The sequence below is a fragment of the Pan paniscus genome, chromosome 18, assembly GCF_029289425.2.
Source record: "Pan paniscus chromosome 18, NHGRI_mPanPan1-v2.0_pri, whole genome shotgun sequence".
Classification (NCBI taxonomy): Eukaryota; Metazoa; Chordata; class Mammalia; order Primates; family Hominidae; genus Pan; species Pan paniscus.
In genome coordinates, this window is record NC_073267.2 from 32,379,451 (window position 1) to 32,398,123 (window position 18,673).

The 18,673-nt window shown below is 42.0% G+C and overlaps 1 pseudogene; it reads left to right on the forward strand.

Moving 5' to 3' along the window:
* The first annotated feature begins 1,141 nt into the window (after positions 1 to 1,141).
* LOC117978922 (putative RRN3-like protein RRN3P2) overlaps positions 1,142 to 18,673 on the forward strand; it is a 42,341-nt pseudogene continuing 24,809 nt past the window's right edge.

Sequence of the window (18,673 nt, forward strand, 5' to 3'; positions counted from 1 at the left end):
CATCCATGTCCCTACAAAGGACGTGAACTCATCATTTTTTATGGCTGCACAGTATTCCATGGCATATATGTGCCACATTTTCTTAATCCAGTCTATCGTTGTTGGACATTTGGGTTGGTTCCAAGTCTTTGCTATTGTGAATAATGCCGCAATAAACATACGTGTGCATGTGTCTTTAAAACAGCATGATTTATAGTCCTTTGGGTATCCTGGGTAAGTTTTTTAAAAGTGTTATTTGTAGAGACGGAGTCTGGCTGTGTTGCCTGGGTTGGTCTCAAACTCCTGGCTTCAAGTTATCCTCCTGCCTCAGCCTCCCAAAGCTCTGGCATTACAGGTGTGAGCCACTGCACCCAGACTCAGACTTTTTTTAAGGGAAAGAATGGGAGTGTAGGTGGGGAGACACACTTTGGGAGGCCAAGGTGGGAGGATCACTTGGGCCGGGGGTTCAAGACCAGCCTGGGCAACAAAGTGAGACCTCGTATTTACCAAAAATACAAAAAATTAGCTGGGCTTGGTGGTGTGGGTTTGGGAGGCTGAGGTGAGAGGACTGCATAAGCTGTAGGAGCCCGAGGCTGCAACGAGCCGTGATCACGCCATTGCGCTCTAACTTGGGCTAGACAATGAGATCCTGTCTCAAACCAAACCAAAACAAAACAGATAATTGTCAAATTGCTGTTTTGCTATTGTTGCTTTTTGTTTTTGCTTTGCTTTGCCTTGGAAGTGAAGAAGAGATTCTCATTTAAACAGTTATCTTGAAGTATCTTTGTGAGCTAGGGTGCAATTATTTCCTCTGTCCTTGAGACACAGATGATTCCTGTCCAACATTCCCAAGGAACTCAGTAAGGACCAAATAGAGACTCAGGAAAGACAGTTACTGATTTTACACTGTTGCAAAACAGAGCTATGGTTTATGTTTAACAAACTGCTGGCGGGGCGTGATGGCTCATGCCTGTAATCCCAGCACTTTGGGATGCCAAGGTGGGCGGATCACTTGAGGTCAAGAGTTCAAGACCAGCCTGGCCAACATGGTGAAACCCTGTCTCTACTAAAAATACAAAAATTAGCAGGGCATGGTGGCGCATGCCTGTAATCCTAGCTACTGGGGAGGGTGAGGCACAAGAATCGCTTGAACCTGGGAATCAGAGGATGCAGTGAGCCGAGATCACGACACTGTACTCCAGCCTGGGTGACAGAGCGAGACTCTGTCTCAAAAAAAACACAAAAAACAAAAAAACCAAATTGCTGTATTTTATTTTGTGAAATAGGGTCTAGCTCTGTTGTCTAGGCTGGAGTGCAGGGGTGCAATCACAGCTCACTGCGGCCTTGACCTCCAGGGCTCAAGCGATCCTCCCTCCTCAGTTTTCAAGTAGCTGGGACTACAGGTATGCACCACCATATGTTGCCCAGGCTGGTCTTGATCTCCTGGAGAGAGATACATATAAACACACACACACACACACACACACACACCCTTTTTTTTTTTTTTTTTTTTTGAGACACAGTTTCGCTTGTCACCCAGGCTGGAGTGCAATGGCACAATCTTGGCTCATTGCAACCTCTGCCTCCTGGGTTCAAGCTATTCTCCTGCCTTGGCCTCCCAAGTAGCTGGGATTACAGGCACTGCCACCATGCCTGGCTAATTTTGTATTTTTAGTAGAGACAGGGTTTTGTCATGTTGGCCAGGCTGGTCTCAAACTTCTGGCCTCAGGTGATCCACTTGCCTCGGCCTCCCAAAGTGTTGGGATAACAGACATGAGCCACTGCGCCGGGCCCATACATATGCATTTTTAAAAATTTATTTATTTATTTCGAGACAGGGTCTCACTCTGTTGCCCAAGCAGGAGTGCAGTGGTGCTATCTCCCAGGCTCAAGCAATCCTCAGCCTCCCGAGTAGCTGAGACTACAGGTGTGTGCCATCACACCCAGATAATTTTTATCATTTTTATTTTTTAAGTTTTTTGTAGAGATGGAGTTTCACCGTGTCACCCAGGCTGGATATTTTTGTATTTTTGATAGGCCTGTACAGTTTCCAAAGTTGCAACCTTTCCCCCTCCCTGAGAGTAGGGGCGGCCCCTGCTCTCCCTCTACATCCTCCACAGTCCCGAGGTTTTGGCCTCTGTTTCCTCTGTTTCCTATGCTTGGAACACCAGTCGCTCTTTTGTTGGTCTGGCTGACTTCTGTTCCTCTTTTAAAAATTTAAGTTTGGCCGGGTGCGGGGGCTCACGGGGCCCCTGATTGTCTGAAGGTTGCGCTGGCACGCGCAACTTCCGGGACAGAGGCTGTGGCTGGAAGGAGCTGGGCATCCGGCCTGAGGCGCAGCGGTCGCGTTAGTTCGGCCCAGTGGCGGCACCGCGGCTTCACACGCGTTTGCCGGGAGATGCGGCCGCTTCGTCCTCTGCAGTCAAGATGCTGGGCGCGTCGAGGACTGGGTAAGATTCAGGCCGCTTCCTTCTGCGTGTCTGGGACCAAAGCTCAGGACCGCTCTTAGAGGAGCGGATTGAAAGGATGTGGGGCAAAGCTAATGGCGTGTGATAGGAGCACGGGGTCGAGGGTCATCTCACGTTCACAGAAATGAGCTCATTCCTCCTAACTGGGTAATAGACATGGTGGGGCCTGGAAAAGTGAGTATGTTCTCTGTTCTGGAGGCCCCCTTTCCCGACTGTGTCTCTTCGTGATTTCCCAGGCCTGGGTACTGCCTTCTGCGCCTTGACCCCTTTTCCTTCCCTCTTCTTCGTCCAAATTTGGAAGGGATTTCCCTGGGCTATGTGGGTTATCAGCCGAACGTTGTCACTCATGGCAAATTGAATATTACATCTTTTTTGTTTGAAATTTGTTTCGACACACGCATTTGTTTAGCAGTCTTTATTTTGCTCCACTTTTAAAATCCCTAACCCCCATAGCACTTTTGGCGTTTAACTTTCAGAGTCATTAGGATGCTATGTTTTTTCATTAATTTACTACGTGTAAGTGAAGCAAACCTTGTAAAACAATTAGCGTAATATGATTCATAATATTTATCGAGCTCCTGCTTACTGTGTTAAACACTGGGGACAGTGGTTTATCCAAAGACACTAATGTCCCTGCTTTTTACAGAGCTTACAGCATAGGGGGGAAAGGCAGTACATAGGCCAATAAATAAATGAACACGATGATTTCAGTTATACAACAAGGTAATGGGGGAGGGAGAAGGGAGAGAAGGAGTGTTTGAGATTTCTCATTGGGAAGACATCTGTCATTTGAGCTTCTATTTGAATGAAGACAAAAATCTAGGCCGGGCGCGGTTGCTCACGCCTGTAATCCCAGCACTTTGGGAGGCCGAGGTGGGCGGATCACCTGAAGTCAGGAGTTCGAGACCAGCCTGGCCAACATGCGAAACCTCGTCTCTACTGAAAATACAAAAATTAGCCGGGCGTGGTGGCAGGTGCCTGTAATCCCAGCTACTCAGTAGGCTGAGGCAGGAGAATTGCTTGAACCCGGGAGATGGAGGTTGCAGTTAAGCTGAGATCACACCACTGCACTCCAGCCTGGGCAGCAGAGCAAGACTCCATCTCAAAAAAAAAAAAAATCCAGCCACGTAGAGATTTGGGAAAAGAGTATTTCCAATAGAGTGAACAGTAAGTGAAATGAGAAACAGCTTGGCTTGTTTGAAGAGCAGAAAAGACATGATGGCTGTAGTAAAACAAGTTGTTGGAGATGAGGTGAGAGAGGTAGGCAGGGGCCAGATTAATGTAGGATCTTAAAGACCACACTGAGAGATTTGGATTTTTACTGTAAGTGCAGTGGGAAGACAGTTATTGGTTGCTGAGCAAAGGAGGGATTGTTGGTTAAGAGTGGAAGCAGGGAGACCAGTAAAGAGGCCTTAACAATAGTCCCACTGAATTATGTTGGTTCAATAAAGGTTGGCTATTATAATTTTTATTATTTTCATGAACTTAATAGCTTGTTAATCTTGGTTCCACAGGATTTCAAATATGCGTGCATTAGAGAATGATTTTTTCAATTCTCCCCCAAGAAAAACTGTTCAGTTTGGTGGAACTGTGACAGAAGTCTTGCTGAAGTACAAAAAGGTAAGAGGAGATAATGTGTGAGGTTTGCTTTTGGTCAGGTCAGAATACAACTATTGCTGTTATACTAAAGACCAATAGAAATAGCAAGATTAATTAAGATACCAGTTGAAATCAAATATTTAATAATAGGATGATGCCGTCAGTGCAAAATTAGAGTAATAGTGTCCTTTTTTTCCCCCACCTTGGCCCATTTCACAGGTAATAATGAGAGAGTAATAATGTCTTTACTGAGGTTTCACCTCTTCAAATGCTTTATTTACAAAGCATCTTTTAACTTTAGCAAGTGCTGGAATTAAAAACAATTACAGCATTTTATTTATTTATTTATTTGTGCTGGAGTCTTCCTCTGTCACCCAGGCTGGAGTGCAGTGGCGTGACCTCGGCTCACTGCATCCTCCACCTCCCAGGTTCAAGCAATTCTCCTGCCTCAGTCTTCTGAATAGCTGGGGTTACAGGCACGCACCACCACACCTGGCTAATTTTTTAATTTTTTTAATAGAGACGGGGTTTCACCATGTTGGCCAGGCTGGTCTCGAACTCCTGAGCTTGTAATCCACCCGCCTTGGCCTCCCAAAGTGCTGGGATTACAGACGTGAGCCACCATGCCTGGCCTACAGCATTTTATTTTTTGAGGAACTTACCTAAGCATTACTTTGGGACGGTAAACCGGTTCTCTGAATAGGGATTTTTGTTTTTGTGGTAGTTTAGAAGCATTTCTACTATATCTCAGCAGTAGAGGGAAAATGTTAAGTAACCGTATGTTTATATGTAATATCCATTTGTATCCATATTTGAGTGAATACTTTTTTAGATCCTCCTGAATTAGATCATTATAGCTGGCTGTTTTTTTCCCTCATGCTTTTTGAGAATTCGCAGGAGTATCAACTATTATATTCATATGTCAATACAGAAGTATAGCTAAATGTAGTTTATCATTTTCCTTTTTCCAAGCCCTCTGGCTGCACTAACATGAGTGTTTAAATTTTTGTAGTCATGATTTTATAATCCGCAATTGACATGTGAAAGTTAGTGTTCCTTTTATAATTTCATCTGATGTTAAAGTACGGTTAAAAGTCTTGCTGTTGATACTAAACAGGAAACAAAAGCATAACTTAATTCTTTCCCCTTCTTGTTAAGAGTGAAACGAATGACTTTGAGTTGTTGAAGAACCAGCTGTTAGATCCAGACATAAAGGTAATTAATTTTGTGTTTGATCATTAGCAAAATTATTGCCACTTTATACAGACATAGTTTGCTCTTTGGGTCCCATTCTGTTCTGCAGAACTTGCTCTCTCCATGGTCCTCCCTTACTTTAATCTGGTGGTTCTCAACCAGGGACAGTTTTACCCCCTAGAAGACATTTGGTGATGGCTGCAGATATTTTTGTCACAATTGGGAGGAAAGGGTGCTACTGGCATCTAGTGGGTGAATGACAGAGATGCTGCTAAACATCTCACAGTGCACAGGGCAGCCTCCCATAACCAAGAGTGATCCAGCCACAAATGACAACAGTGTTGAGGCTGGGAAACCCTGCTCTAATGCTTCCTTTCTATTAGATTACTACCTCTTTCCTCCATGCTGCATGCAACTCTTCTGTCTCTTTAAAGCTAAAACAAACAAACAAACAAACAAAACCACTGTTTCAGCATTTCCAGGTTCGAGATACACCTATCATGTAGTAAAACCTTAATACATTTTGTTTCACCATTCTTCCTTTACTGCCCAGTTTTGAAGAGAATGGTTTATTACCATGGCAGTGGTAGTTAGATTGGAATGAAATTCCAATTTTATTATCCAGTGTGTGATCTTGAGTAAATTGTTTTAACCTCTCTGCCTCTATTTTCCACCGTGTGAAACCAAGAAAACAATAGAGATTTAAAAAATATGGAGTGTTTTGTTTTTTAAGAGATGTGGTCTTGCTGTGTTGCTCTAGCTATTCACAGGTGTGATCATAGTGCACTACAGCCTTGAACTCCCGGCCTCAAATGATCCTTTCTCTTCAGCCTTCTAAAAAGCTGGGACTATAGGTGCATGCCACTGTGCCTGGCTTTAAACATGGAAATACTTAACAAGGATTCAATGAGCTAATATGCAAGAAGCACTTAGAACAGTCTCTGACTCAAAGTAAGGGCAGTAATTGTCATCTGTTGTTTTTGTTCCAGCTGACTGCACTGTATCATTTCTCACTCACATTTAAGTCCACTGTTCTTATCACTGTAGTAATTACCCTGACAGGTTACCCATGTTTTTTTTTTACATGCTGATTTAAGTGGACTTTTTTTGAGACAAAGTCTCCTTCTTGTCACCCAGGCTGGAGTGCAGTGGTGTGATCTGGGCTCACTGCAACCTTTGCCTCCTGGGTTCAAGCAATTCTCCTGCCTCAGCCTCCCAAATAGCTGAGATTACAGGCACCCGCCACCATGCCTGGTTAATTTTTTTATTTTTAGTAGAAACGGGGTCTCACCATACTAAACGGGGTTTCACCATCTTGGCCAGGCTGGTCTTGAACTCCTGACCTCAGGTGACCTGCCCGCCTCGGCCTCCCAAAGTGCTGGGATTACAAGTGTGAGCCACTGAGCCCAGCCTCAGTGGACTTACTTTTTTAAGCCTTGTATTCCTTGTATCAGCCGACACTGTTGGCCACCCACTTCTTAAAACTTCAGTGTTTCTGATCCTCCTGTCTTCTGATCCTTTAATCTCTCTCTTTTTTTTTTTTTTTTTTTTTGCTCTGTCACCCAGGCTGGAGTGCAATGGCGCAATCTTGGCTCACTGCAAGCTCCACCTCCCGGGTTCAAGTGATTCTCCTACCTCAGCCTCCTGAGTAGCTGGGACTACACGTGCCCGCCACCACCCCCAGCTAATTTTTTGTATTTTTAGTAGAGATGGGGTTTCACCATGTTAGCCAGGATGGTCTCGATCTTCTGACCTCGTGATCCACCCGCCTTGGACTCCCAAAGTGCTAGGATTAGAGGTGTGAGCCACCACACCCGGCCAGTGATCCTTTAAGCTCTAGTATCTCTCGATAGGTTCTTGATCTTAAATTTGGTGTTGATTGGGCTTCAAAACTTGACTCTTTTCTCACTCTGTTGATTCTTCTGTGTGATCTCCTCATCTCCCTTCATGGCTTTGAAATCTACCTGTGTCCTAATATATTTGTGTCTGTAGCCAAGATTGCTCTTGTGGGCTCCAGACTTATTTCATTTTCATTTTTGGGGAAAGGCAGAACAGAGTCTTGCTCTGTCACCTAGGCTGTAGTGTAGTGGGATGATCTTGGCTCACTGCAACCTCTGCCTCCTGGGTTCAAGCCATCCTCCCACCTCAACCTCCTGAGTAGCTGTGCCACCACGCCCAGCTAATTTTTTTGTATTTTCAGTAGATTTGGGGTTTCACCATGCTGGCCAGGCTGGTCTCGAACTCCTGACCTCAAGTGATCCACCCGCCTCAGCCTCCCAAAGTGCTGGGATTATAGACGTGAGCCACTGCACCCGGCCTAGACTTGTTTCTTAACTGTCTGTTAGATGCATTTACCCAGAATCATCATAGATGCTCCAAACTTAGCATGTCCACTCTTGGCTGGGCTCCATCTTTCGTGGAGCTTTCCCTGGTTCTCTCTAAGCACATGGTTGTTCCTTCATTGAGTCCATTTCCCACACTTCCAGATCTCTCTAGTTACAGATCTGGTTTACAAGGCCCTCCATGGTCTATTTGGTGCTTCTTTGTTCCCCAGATTTATTATCTGTTGGTTTGGTCACTATACATGCCAGCCATACTGAACGTTTTTCAGTTTTCTGAAAACATACTTTTCCTTCTGTAAGAAGCAGAACTTCCAGAAAAGACTCAACTGTGTTACTGTTTAAAGACAGCTGAAGCATCACTTTCTCTTTAAAGCTTTTCCTGACCCCTGCCTTCTTTCCCAGATACAAAGGGACATTTTCTTTGTGTTCCACTGTATTTTGTATCAGCAGTTCTCATTCTTGGTATTTTGACATACCAAGAATTGCACTAGTTGTGTGGAGTGTTGCAAGTAGAACTTTTTTCGTCTTGAGACAGGGTCTCGCTGTGTCACCCAGGCTGGAGTGTAATGGGCCCGATCATGGTTCACTGCAGCCTCAACCTCCCAGGCTCAAGCAATCTTCCCACCTCAGGCTCCCGAGCACCTGGGACCACAAGCATGAGCTACCATGCCTGGCTAATTTTTCTAGAGACGAGGTCTCCCTATGTTGCCCAGGCTGGTCTCAAATTCCTGGACTCAAGCAGTCTTCTCCTGCCTTGGCCTCCCAAAAGTGCTGGGATTACAGGCATGAGCCACTGTTCCTGCCTGCTAGTAGAAATAATAATAGTTCAGTACTAAAGCATCAAAGTCTGCAACTGATTTACTTTTTTTTTTTTTCTTTTTGAGACAGAGTTTTGCTCTTGTTGCCCAGGCTGGAGTGCAATGGCATGATCTTGGCTCACTGCAACCTCTGCCTCCGAGTTTTTTAAGCAATTCTCCTGCCTCAGCCTCTCGAGTAGCTGGGATTATGGGCATGCACCACCACGCCCAGCTAATTTTGTATTTTTAGTAGAGACGGGGTTTCTCCATGTTGGTTAGGCTCGTCTCGAACTCCAAACCTCAGGTGATCCACCCACCTTGGCCTCCCAAAGTGTTGGGATTACAGGTGTGAGCCACCACGCCCAGCCTGATTTACTTTTAAAAATGGTACAGTTTAAATGTTATCCTTATAGTTTTGTTGCAGTCTTTTTAGTGGAAAAGAGATAGGATAGATTATTTTATTTACGCACTAACTTAGCTTGTTTTCTACATGCCTTTGGCCTTAGTGAGCTACCATTAATGTTATCCTTAACAGTTTTGGACATATGAAATTACCATAGTACAAATGAGTTGTGGTTTTACTTAATTTTACTGCCAGGCTACTTGGGATTTCATCAGAAAATGGTTGATCTGCGGGAGTTTGACACATGGATATGGCATAGTAAGCACTCAGTAGCTGAATTAAGGTGGGGAAAAGGGGACAGCTTCTTCTCCGCATATAGGGAGGCAAGTGGGATGGTGGATGGAGGATAGCCTTGACCGAGACAGATGGTTTTGGACCTGCTTCTTTACTGGCCTCTTGGTTGGGCAGATTGCTTATTAATCGTTCTTAGCCTCAGCTTCCTGAACAGCAAAATGGGAATAACTAAACATCTTGCAGAGTTTTTAGGATTAGAAGAAGATATATATGCGGAGTGTCAGGCACCATGCCTGGCATATGGTGTATTCTCACTAAATGATAACTCCATATGAATATCCCTGTAGGTATGACCTTGTGTTGCTTTTATTTATATGTCTAAGCCTTCCACAAATTAGGGGCTTTTTCTTAAGGGTTTTTTTCCTGTGCAGTATATATGCATGAATATAATTAATATAGTAATATTTTACATAATTGACACTGTATTTTATACCTTGCGTTTCAAATTTAGCAGTTCTTCTCATGTCACTAACAATTACTATGAACAGTAATTTGATTGCCTGAAAAATATTTCATGGAGGAATGGGGCTATCATTTATACAGAACAAACACATCATAATATATTTAAACTCAGCCACAGATTTGGTTTAGAAAAGTTATGTTTATTCATGACCCCAATTGATCAGCCTAGACTGAATTTTATCAGCATGCTTCCTGGTCAGCTTGAATATAGAGGAAATAGAGGTAGCTATTGTTCCTTTGTGATCTTCTAATATTTCAATCTGCTAGAATTCTGCAGTTTTTAAAAGTCCCAGGTGTCAACATTTGAGGTGATTTCACTTTTTCAGGGCAAACAAGAGTGATCAGGCTGAAGTACCGCATTTAAGTCTTTCTCCTGTGTGTTAGAGTTACTAGATTGCTTTCTTAAAACAATTAAGTTTATTGTGACATCTTTTTCTGTTTTAATACCCAGTTTTGATTTCCTTCCAAGTTTGTGACCTTTTCCCCCCAACCTATTCTTGATAAATGATTGATATAAGATAGCTGTAAATTTCTGTTATCTTAGAGGATTTGTGATTTTGAAAGTACTCTTTGTTTAACTTAAGGATGACCAGATCATCAACTGGCTGCTAGAATTCCGTTCTTCTATCATGTACTTGGCAAAAGACTTTGAGCAACTTATCAGTATTATATTGGTAAGTTCACCATTTATTTTACTGTCAAGTATGTAATTCAGAACTTTGGTAATAATATATGTTATATTAATAACATGCTGCTTTTATCTTTCTTCCACCACTCTAGAGATTGCCTTGGTTGAATACAAGTCAAACAGTAGTGGAAGAGTATTTGGCTTTTCTTGGTAATCTTGTATCAGCACAGACTGTTTTCCTCAGACCGTGTCTCAGCATGATTGCTTCCCATTTTGTGCCTCGTAAGTCATTACTCTTTGCTTGCTTGGAATTTTCTTTTCTTTTCTTTTTAATACTTCTTTATTAAAATACCACCTTTCCCTTATATATGAGAGACTGCTACCATGGAAGATTCCAGATGCATATTGGCACCAGGTCTGGTAGACATATATTCCCCGTAATGACCCTTATGGAGGTGTCTAGATTCATTTGTTGCTGTGAGTTTTATGAATTATAACTTGCTTTATTGAACTCCTGGTGAAATCTAGGAATTTTTAGCCGTTTAAAAACTATAAAGTTGCTTTACTTTTTTTCAGATTGTGCATTTAATTAATCATTGGGCTAACTTTGGATTATGGAAAAATAACTTTTTTTATAGCTGTTCATTGTCTAGGTCAATAACTTTTTTTGTATAGCCATTCATTGTCTAGATCAATGACAGAACAACATATTTTCTTTTTCCCTCAAAAGCCCGAGTGATCATTAAGGAAGGCAATGTAGATGTTTCAGATTCTGATGATGAAGATGATAGTAAGTATAAAAAGGTTTAAAGCCTGGGCACAGTAGCTTACACCCATAATCCCAGCACTTTGGGAGGCCAAGACTGGAGGATCACTTGAGGCCAAGAGTTTGAGACCAGCCTGGGCAACATAGTGAGACCTCGTCTCTGCAAAAAAACATTTTTTTCCAAATATTTTCTTAAAAAAGGCTTAAAATAGAACTAGGCAGGGTAGTGTGTGTCTTTAGTCACAGCTACCTGGGAGGCTTAAGTGGGTGGATTGCTTGAGCCCAGGAGTTCAAGCCCTGCCTGGTGGCAAGACACTGTCTTCTTTAAAAAAAAAAAAGTAAAGCACAGAATACCTGGCACCTATTCTAATAAGTAGACTGCAACAAATGACAACCTTTGATGTAATCTTTTTGTTATAGTTACCATTGATATGCAGTCAGTTGTCCTGAATGCATTATTTATATAATTAGTCCATTTAATTTTCATTGATGCTGGTGGAGAAAAGTCTTGAAATTATTATTTCTCTGATAAATTATTCCGTTTTGGTTAGCATGTGTTTTTAGCTTCAAGTATGTCACTTTTTGTTTGTTTGTTTGTTTTTTGAGACAGAGTCTTGCTCTGTTGCCCAGGCTGGAGTACAGTGGTGTGATCTCGGTTCGCTGCAGCCTTCACCTCCCAGGTTCAAGTGATTCTCCTGCTTCAGCCTCCTGAGTAGATGGGACTACAGGCGTTTGCCACCATGCCCGGCTAATTTTTGTATTTTTAGTAGAGATGGGGTTTCACCATATTGATCAGGCTGGTCTCGAACTCCTGACCTCAGGTGATCCACCCACCTCGGCCTCCCAAAGTGCTGGGATTACAGGCGTGAGCCGCTGTGCCCGGCCAGCATTTATTTTTAGCTTCAAGCATGTTGCCCTTCAGTTTTGTTTTGATGCTCATACTCTGAACTTTTCTCCTTTCAGATATTCCTGCAAATTTTGACACATGTCACAGAGCCTTGCAAATAATAGCAAGATATGTACCATCGTGAGTATACTTTTCCTTATTTTGAATGTTTAATTCTCAAGAAAATTGTAATCAATTAGTAAAAATTATAAAATGTTAATAGTATTAAAGCTTGAGTCTTACATTGCATGTTTTTTTTGGTATCCACTTGAGGAAACATTACATTCTACAAAAAGTGGCATTTCCATTTTCTATTTATTCTCTTTAATTGTTTTTCAAAGTTTGTATGCAGATTCTCCCCCAATTTTGTATGGTGGTTGGAATTTTGTTTTTATCTTCAACAGATATGCTATCCAAAATTTTTCAGTGAGAAACCCCGGGTGTGTTTGTGTCATGCCATATGAATAAAAATTGCACTTCTAAGAAAAGCTTTTCAGGTTTGTGGGTTTCTTTTGGAGGGGTGGATTTCTGGTTCCCTCTGTCTGTTGATTATTTGTTAACTGAAAAAATCCAACTTGATTATTTTTACTTCTTTTAAAAATAATATACATGTGTAGTGGGAAATGTCAGCAAAAGTGCTGTTATGTTTCTATGGGAGAGAAGCTCCCTCTTTGATTTGCTGTTGATATCAGAGTTAACAGAAGCTTATTTTCTCTAAGTCGTTATAGACTTTCTCAGAAGCTATACATTGTAAGTTCCAGTTCTGGCCGGGCGCGGTGGCTCACACCTGTAATCCCAGCACTTTGGGAGGCTGAGGCGGGCGGATCACCTGAGGTCAGGAGTTCGAGACTAGCCTGACCAACATGGAGAAACCCCGTCTCTACTAAAAATACAAAATTAGCTGGGCATGGTGGCACATGCCTGTAATCCCAGCTGTTTGGGAGGCTGAGGCAGGAGAATCGCTTGAACCCGGGAGGCGGAGGTTACAGTGAGCCGAGATTATGCCACTGCACTCCAGCCTGGGCAACAAGAGCGAAACTCTGTCTCAAAAAACAAAAAAAGTTCCAGTTCTTTGAGGTAGGGGTTCCTGTTTGCCTCCTATGTCTATCGATATTTGCTTTTAGAATGGTAGTTTTCCTTTTTATTCCTTTTCTAGAAAGTAAAGTTAACATGGATTGATTTAATTTTTTAAAAATAGGACACCGTGGTTTCTCATGCCAATACTGGTGGGAAATTTTCCATTTGTTTGAAAATCAGAGAGAACACTGGTAAGAAATCTTTTCATTGAGAACATCATGGAAAAGTTGTTTGTATGATTTCATTTTAGATGATATTAGGTCTTTTTCTTTCTTTTTCTGTCTTTATTTTTATTTTTCTTTTTTGAGACCTAGTCTCACTCTATCGCCCAAGCTGGAGTGCAATGGCATCATCTTGGCTCACTGCTACCTCTGCCTCTCGGGTTCAAGCAATTCTCCTGCCTCAGCCTCCCCGTTAGCTGGGACTGCAGGCACCTACCACCATGCCCAGCTAATTTTTGTATTTTTAGTAGAGACAAGGTTTCACCATATTGGCCACACTGTTATCGAATGCCTGACCTTGTGATCTGCCTGCCTCGGCCTCCCAAAGTGCTGGGATTGGTGAACCACCGTGCCCGGCTGATGTTAGGTCTTTTTCTTAAAGGTTACTTTGTCTTCTAGACTTTAAGCTGATGTCTAAGAATTTGACTCAGATTCCTTTCTTATAAAGAGGCTGTTGGGGATTCCCAGTGCCTTTTTCTGTTATTACTATGTGCAAGTCAAGGTCTGAGTTCATTTCAGGAATATCTGTAGTGGCTTTATGCTCATATGGGCAAGAATTACTAGAAGATAATAGTTCATGTATTACTAATTGTGAACATGCCTTATTTTAACCTGAAAACAAAGCCTTCCATAGAAGAATTCTGCTTAAGTTTTTGTACAATGTTCAGATCATCTGTACAGTTTTTAATAATTAATAGTGGTTGCCTTAGTAGAAAACCGAATCTAGTAGCATACAAAAAGAATTATGTACCATGACCAAGTGCGACTGATGTTAGGAATGCAAGATTGATTTTTTTTTTTTCGGGGGTAGGGGGACAGTCTCTGTCTGTCATCCAGGCTGGAGTGCAGTGGCACCATCTCAGCTCGCTGCAGCCTCTGCCTCCAGGGTTCAAGTGACTCTCCCACCTCAGCCTCCCAAGTAGGTGGGGCACCACACCCCACTAATTTTTGTGTTTTTGGTAGAGATGGGGTTTTGCCATGTTGGCCAGACTGGTCTTGAACTCCTGACCTCAAGCGATCTACCCGTCTCCACCTCGCAAAGTGTTGGGATTAGAGGCGTGAACCACCGTGACTGGCCAAGATTGAGTTAGTACCTGAAAATGAATTAATAAAATATTTTGTAGCAATAGAACAAAGGACAAAAACCACATAATCATCTCAGTAGATGCAGAAGTGTGTGACAAACACCAATATCCTTTTATGAGAAAAACAGAAGGAAATTTTCTCAACCTGATAAAGGGCATCTGAAAAACCCACAGCTAACATCATATTCAGTGGTGAAAGACCAAAAGTTTTTTCCTAAGACAAAGAACAAAACAAGGATGTCCGCTCTTGCTGCTTGTCTAGCCAAGGCAGTTAGGCAAGAAAAAGAATTAAAAGCATCCAGATGGAAAGGAAGGCGTAAACTCTCTTTTGCATGGTGATTTTATATGTCATTCTAAGGAGTTTACACACACACAAGAAATTTTAGAGATAATAAATGAGTTCAGCATGGTTACGGGACAGAAGACTAACATACACTAACCAGTTGTTCAAGACAATTGAATAGGGGAGAATAGTCATTTCAACAAATGCTGCTGGCAGAAGTGGATATGAACATGCAAAAGAGTGAAGCATATGGATATCCATACACAAAAATGAACTCAATAAAAGCCCTACATGGAGTGTAAAAACTGTAAAACTCTGAGAAGAAAACGAGTACATTTTCATAATGTTGGATTAGGCAGTAATTTCCAGATTTGATGCCTAAGCACAAGCAACCAAAGAAAAAATGCATCAATTGTACTTCAAAATTAAACGTTGTTATGCTTCATAGGACATCTTCAAGAAGATGAAAAGAATCCCCAAATAATGGGAGGAAATATTTCTAAATTTTATGTCTGGTAATGGACTTGTATATGTAAAGAACTCTTATAATTGAATAATAAAAGGGCAAATGGCCCAACTGAAGTGGGCAAAGGATCTGAATAGGCATTTCTGCAAGAAAAGCACATGAAAAGAAGCTCAACATCATTAGCCATCAGGGAAATGATTTCACTTCATGCCCACAAGGATGGCTATAATCAGAACGAGAAGACAGTAACAAGTGTTCACAAGGATATGGAGAAATGGGAACGTTGGAACTGTCATATGTTGCTGTGAGAATGTAAAATGGTGCAGCCGTTTTGGAAAATAGCCTGCCATTTCTTCAAGGTCAAATATAGAATTAACACGTGACTCAGCAGTTCCATTTCTGGGTTTATACCCAAGAGAAATGAAAATATATGTCCACAGAAAAACTTGTACATGGATGTTCATAGCAGCATCATCCATAATAGCCTCAAGTAGAAGCAACTCAAATGTCTGTCAACTGATGAACAGATGACAAAACATGGTACAATGGAATATTACTCAGCAATGAAAAGGAATGCTTTATATGTTACAACATGATTGGACCCTAAAAACATGCCAAAAGACTGTGTATTATATGACTCCATTGATATGAAAGGAATGGTTTACATGTTACAACATGATTGAACCCTAAAAACATGCCACAAACTGTGTATGACTCCATTGATATGAGAGGAATGGTTTACATGTTACAACATGATTGAACCCTAAAAACATGTATTATATGACTCCATTTATATGAAATGTCTCAAAGAGGCAGATTCATAGAAAGACTAGTGGTTGCCAAGGTCTTCATTTTTTAGGGGTGCACTAATGGATGTAGGATTTCTTTTTAGAGTGATTAAAATGTTACAAAATTGCTGGCTGGGTGCAGTGGCTTATGCCCATAATCACAGCACTTCGGGAGGCTGAAGTGGGAAGATCCAGGAGTTGAAGACCAGCCTGGGCAACATAGTGAGAAAATGTCTCTCTAAAAGGAAGAATTAACCTCATGTGGTGGTGTGCACCTGTAGTTCTAGCTACTAGGGAGGCTGAGGAGGAAGGATTGCTTATCCCGGGAATTCAGGGTTGCAGTGAGCTATGATTGCACCACTGTACCCCATCCTGAGAGAGAGAGCAAGACCCTGTCTCTAAAAGAAAAATAAATGTTCTGAAATTGATTATGTTGATGGTCACATAACTGAATATATTAAAAACTTAAATTGTATACTTTAAGTTGGTGATTGTATGATATATGAGTTTTATCAATACAGCTACTTAAAAACCTATAGTTATACAAATTAAAAATTTCATTTACTGGGGATAATTGAAATGATTATACCGAACATAATACATGTAGAAACAGTATAGTTTTTGTATTGCTGGATAGTCTGTTTTTTTCTTTTTAAATATTTGAAACTAAAGGTCATGTAATTGATGTTTTTCTTACATAACTGCGAAACATTTATTCTCTGTTGAAATGTTTTATCTTACGTTTTCTCCTTTAGGAATGTTACGTTCATAACTTACTAAGGATTAGTGTATATTTTCCAACCTTGAGGCATGAAATTCTGGAGCTTATTATTGAAAAACTACTCAAGTTGGATGTAAGTATTGAGTAATCTATTTTTATTTTCTTTTATTTTTTATTTTTTTATTTTCATTTACTGACTTGAATTTGTTATAATCACAGTATGTGGAAACAATAGTCAGTGATAGAAAAGAATCCACTTGGCCAGGCATGGTGGCTCATGCCTTTATTCCCAGCACTTTGGGAGGCCGAGGCAGGCAGATCACCTGAGGTCAGGAGTTCGAGACCAGCCTGGCCAACATGGCGAAACCCCGTCTCTATAAAAAAAAAAAAAAAATTAGCCAGGCATGATGATGGGTGCCTGTAATCCCAGCTACTCAGGAGGCTGAGGTGGGAGAATTGCTTGAATCCGGGAGGCGGATCTTGCAGTGAGCTGAGATCGTGCCACTGCACTCCAGCCTGGGCGACAGAGTGAGACTCCGTCTCAAAAAAAAAAAAAAAAAGAAAAGAAAAGAAACCACTAGCACCATTCTTTGCTTCCTTTCTTTGAATGTGTCTTGAACTCCATCTGTGCATGTGCTGGGAGTTGTAGACAGTTCCTTCTCATGATTGGAGAACAAGGCGTTAAATACATAGTTATCCAAATGTAAAAGTATGGTTGTGGAAAATGCTATGAATGAAACATACATTATGAGTTAGAGAACCTGATAGAATCACAGTGGGGTCAGGAAGGGATTCCTACGGAAGTGATTTTTCCTGTTTGGCCTTTCTTAAGGGCAGATTATAATTATAAACAGTTAAAACTTTGTTTAAGGAGGCCCGCACTAAGGTGCAGTGGGAATGAAAGGAAGTGGTAGATTCTAGTGACATTGTGAGGAAAGGTGAACTGGTCCTTGAGACTGGTTTGGAGGAGGGGAGGCAGACAGTAAGGGAAAGGAATCCTTCAATAGTTGCTCCCTGTGGAATCGAATCTTGGTGTTGCCATTAATGGTAGTTAGAAATATGAAGAGGAGGCCGGGTGTGGTGGCTCACGCATGTAATCCCAGCACTTTGGGAGGCCGAGGCGGGCGGATCACGAGGTCAGGAGATCGAGACCATCCTGGCTAACATGGTGAAACTCTGTCTCACTAAAGATACAAAAAATTGGCCGGGTATGGTGGCGGGCACCTATAGTCCCAGCTACTCGGGAGGCTGAGGCAGGAGAATGGTGTGAACCCAGGAGGCGGAGCTTGCAGTGAGCCCAGATTGTGCCACTCTGCTCCAGCCTGGGTGACAGAGCAAGACTCTGTCTCAAAAAAAAAGAAAAAAAATATGAAGAGGAGGCAGTTGGAAGAGTAGTTCCATGTTGGCCACGTTCAGTTGCTGGTGTGCAGCCTACCAGAGAATACTCACAGGCAGTCGTGGCTGCAGATGGGGACCTGAGCATAAACCTTTGGAAAGATGCAGTTTAGGACAGGGGAGGAGAAGGGTGATCAGAAGTATGGGGAAAACCAAGAGCCTGGATGCTCAGGAAGAACCCGCCGGAAGGAGGAGTTTGGTCAGCAGCATCAGATACTGCTGTCATTTTTTAGAAAGATGAAAAGAGCAACAGTCCTTGGATTTAGTGGTTAGAAGGTAGTCTTTGTTGCTTTCTGGAGGACCATGTCAGTGAAGACGCAGAAACTGCATTTCGGGAGAGGATGTGGATGGTGGGGAAGCAGAATTGGGGCTGTTAGAGACCTTGGTGCAGGGTTGTGGTGGAAGGAGGGGATGGAGCAGGGCTAAGAGGCGTGGTTTAGGAGTGGGGAGACGTGAGCAGGTTTGTGGACTGAGGGGAGAGGAGTTTTGGTGGAGGAAAACATTGATGCTATAGGGAAAGCAGGAAGATGGAACAAGGTCTTAGAAGAGCTGGAGCTTGGGCTCACTGGTGCAGTGCTCCCTTGGAGTTGCACCTCTCTGGCCAACTGTATATGTACTCTTTATAGTCTTTCTCTGGTATATACTTAAGGAACATTTTAGAATGTTTACAAAGAAGGTCAAGCATAGTTAATAAAAAATGGCATGGTCTGAGTGGTATGTTAAGATATTTGAATGGTGATATACCAAAATAAATATTGCATCATGCACATTTGGCTTGCAGTTCATCATTTTTCTGCTCAATTGATTGATGATATGTTT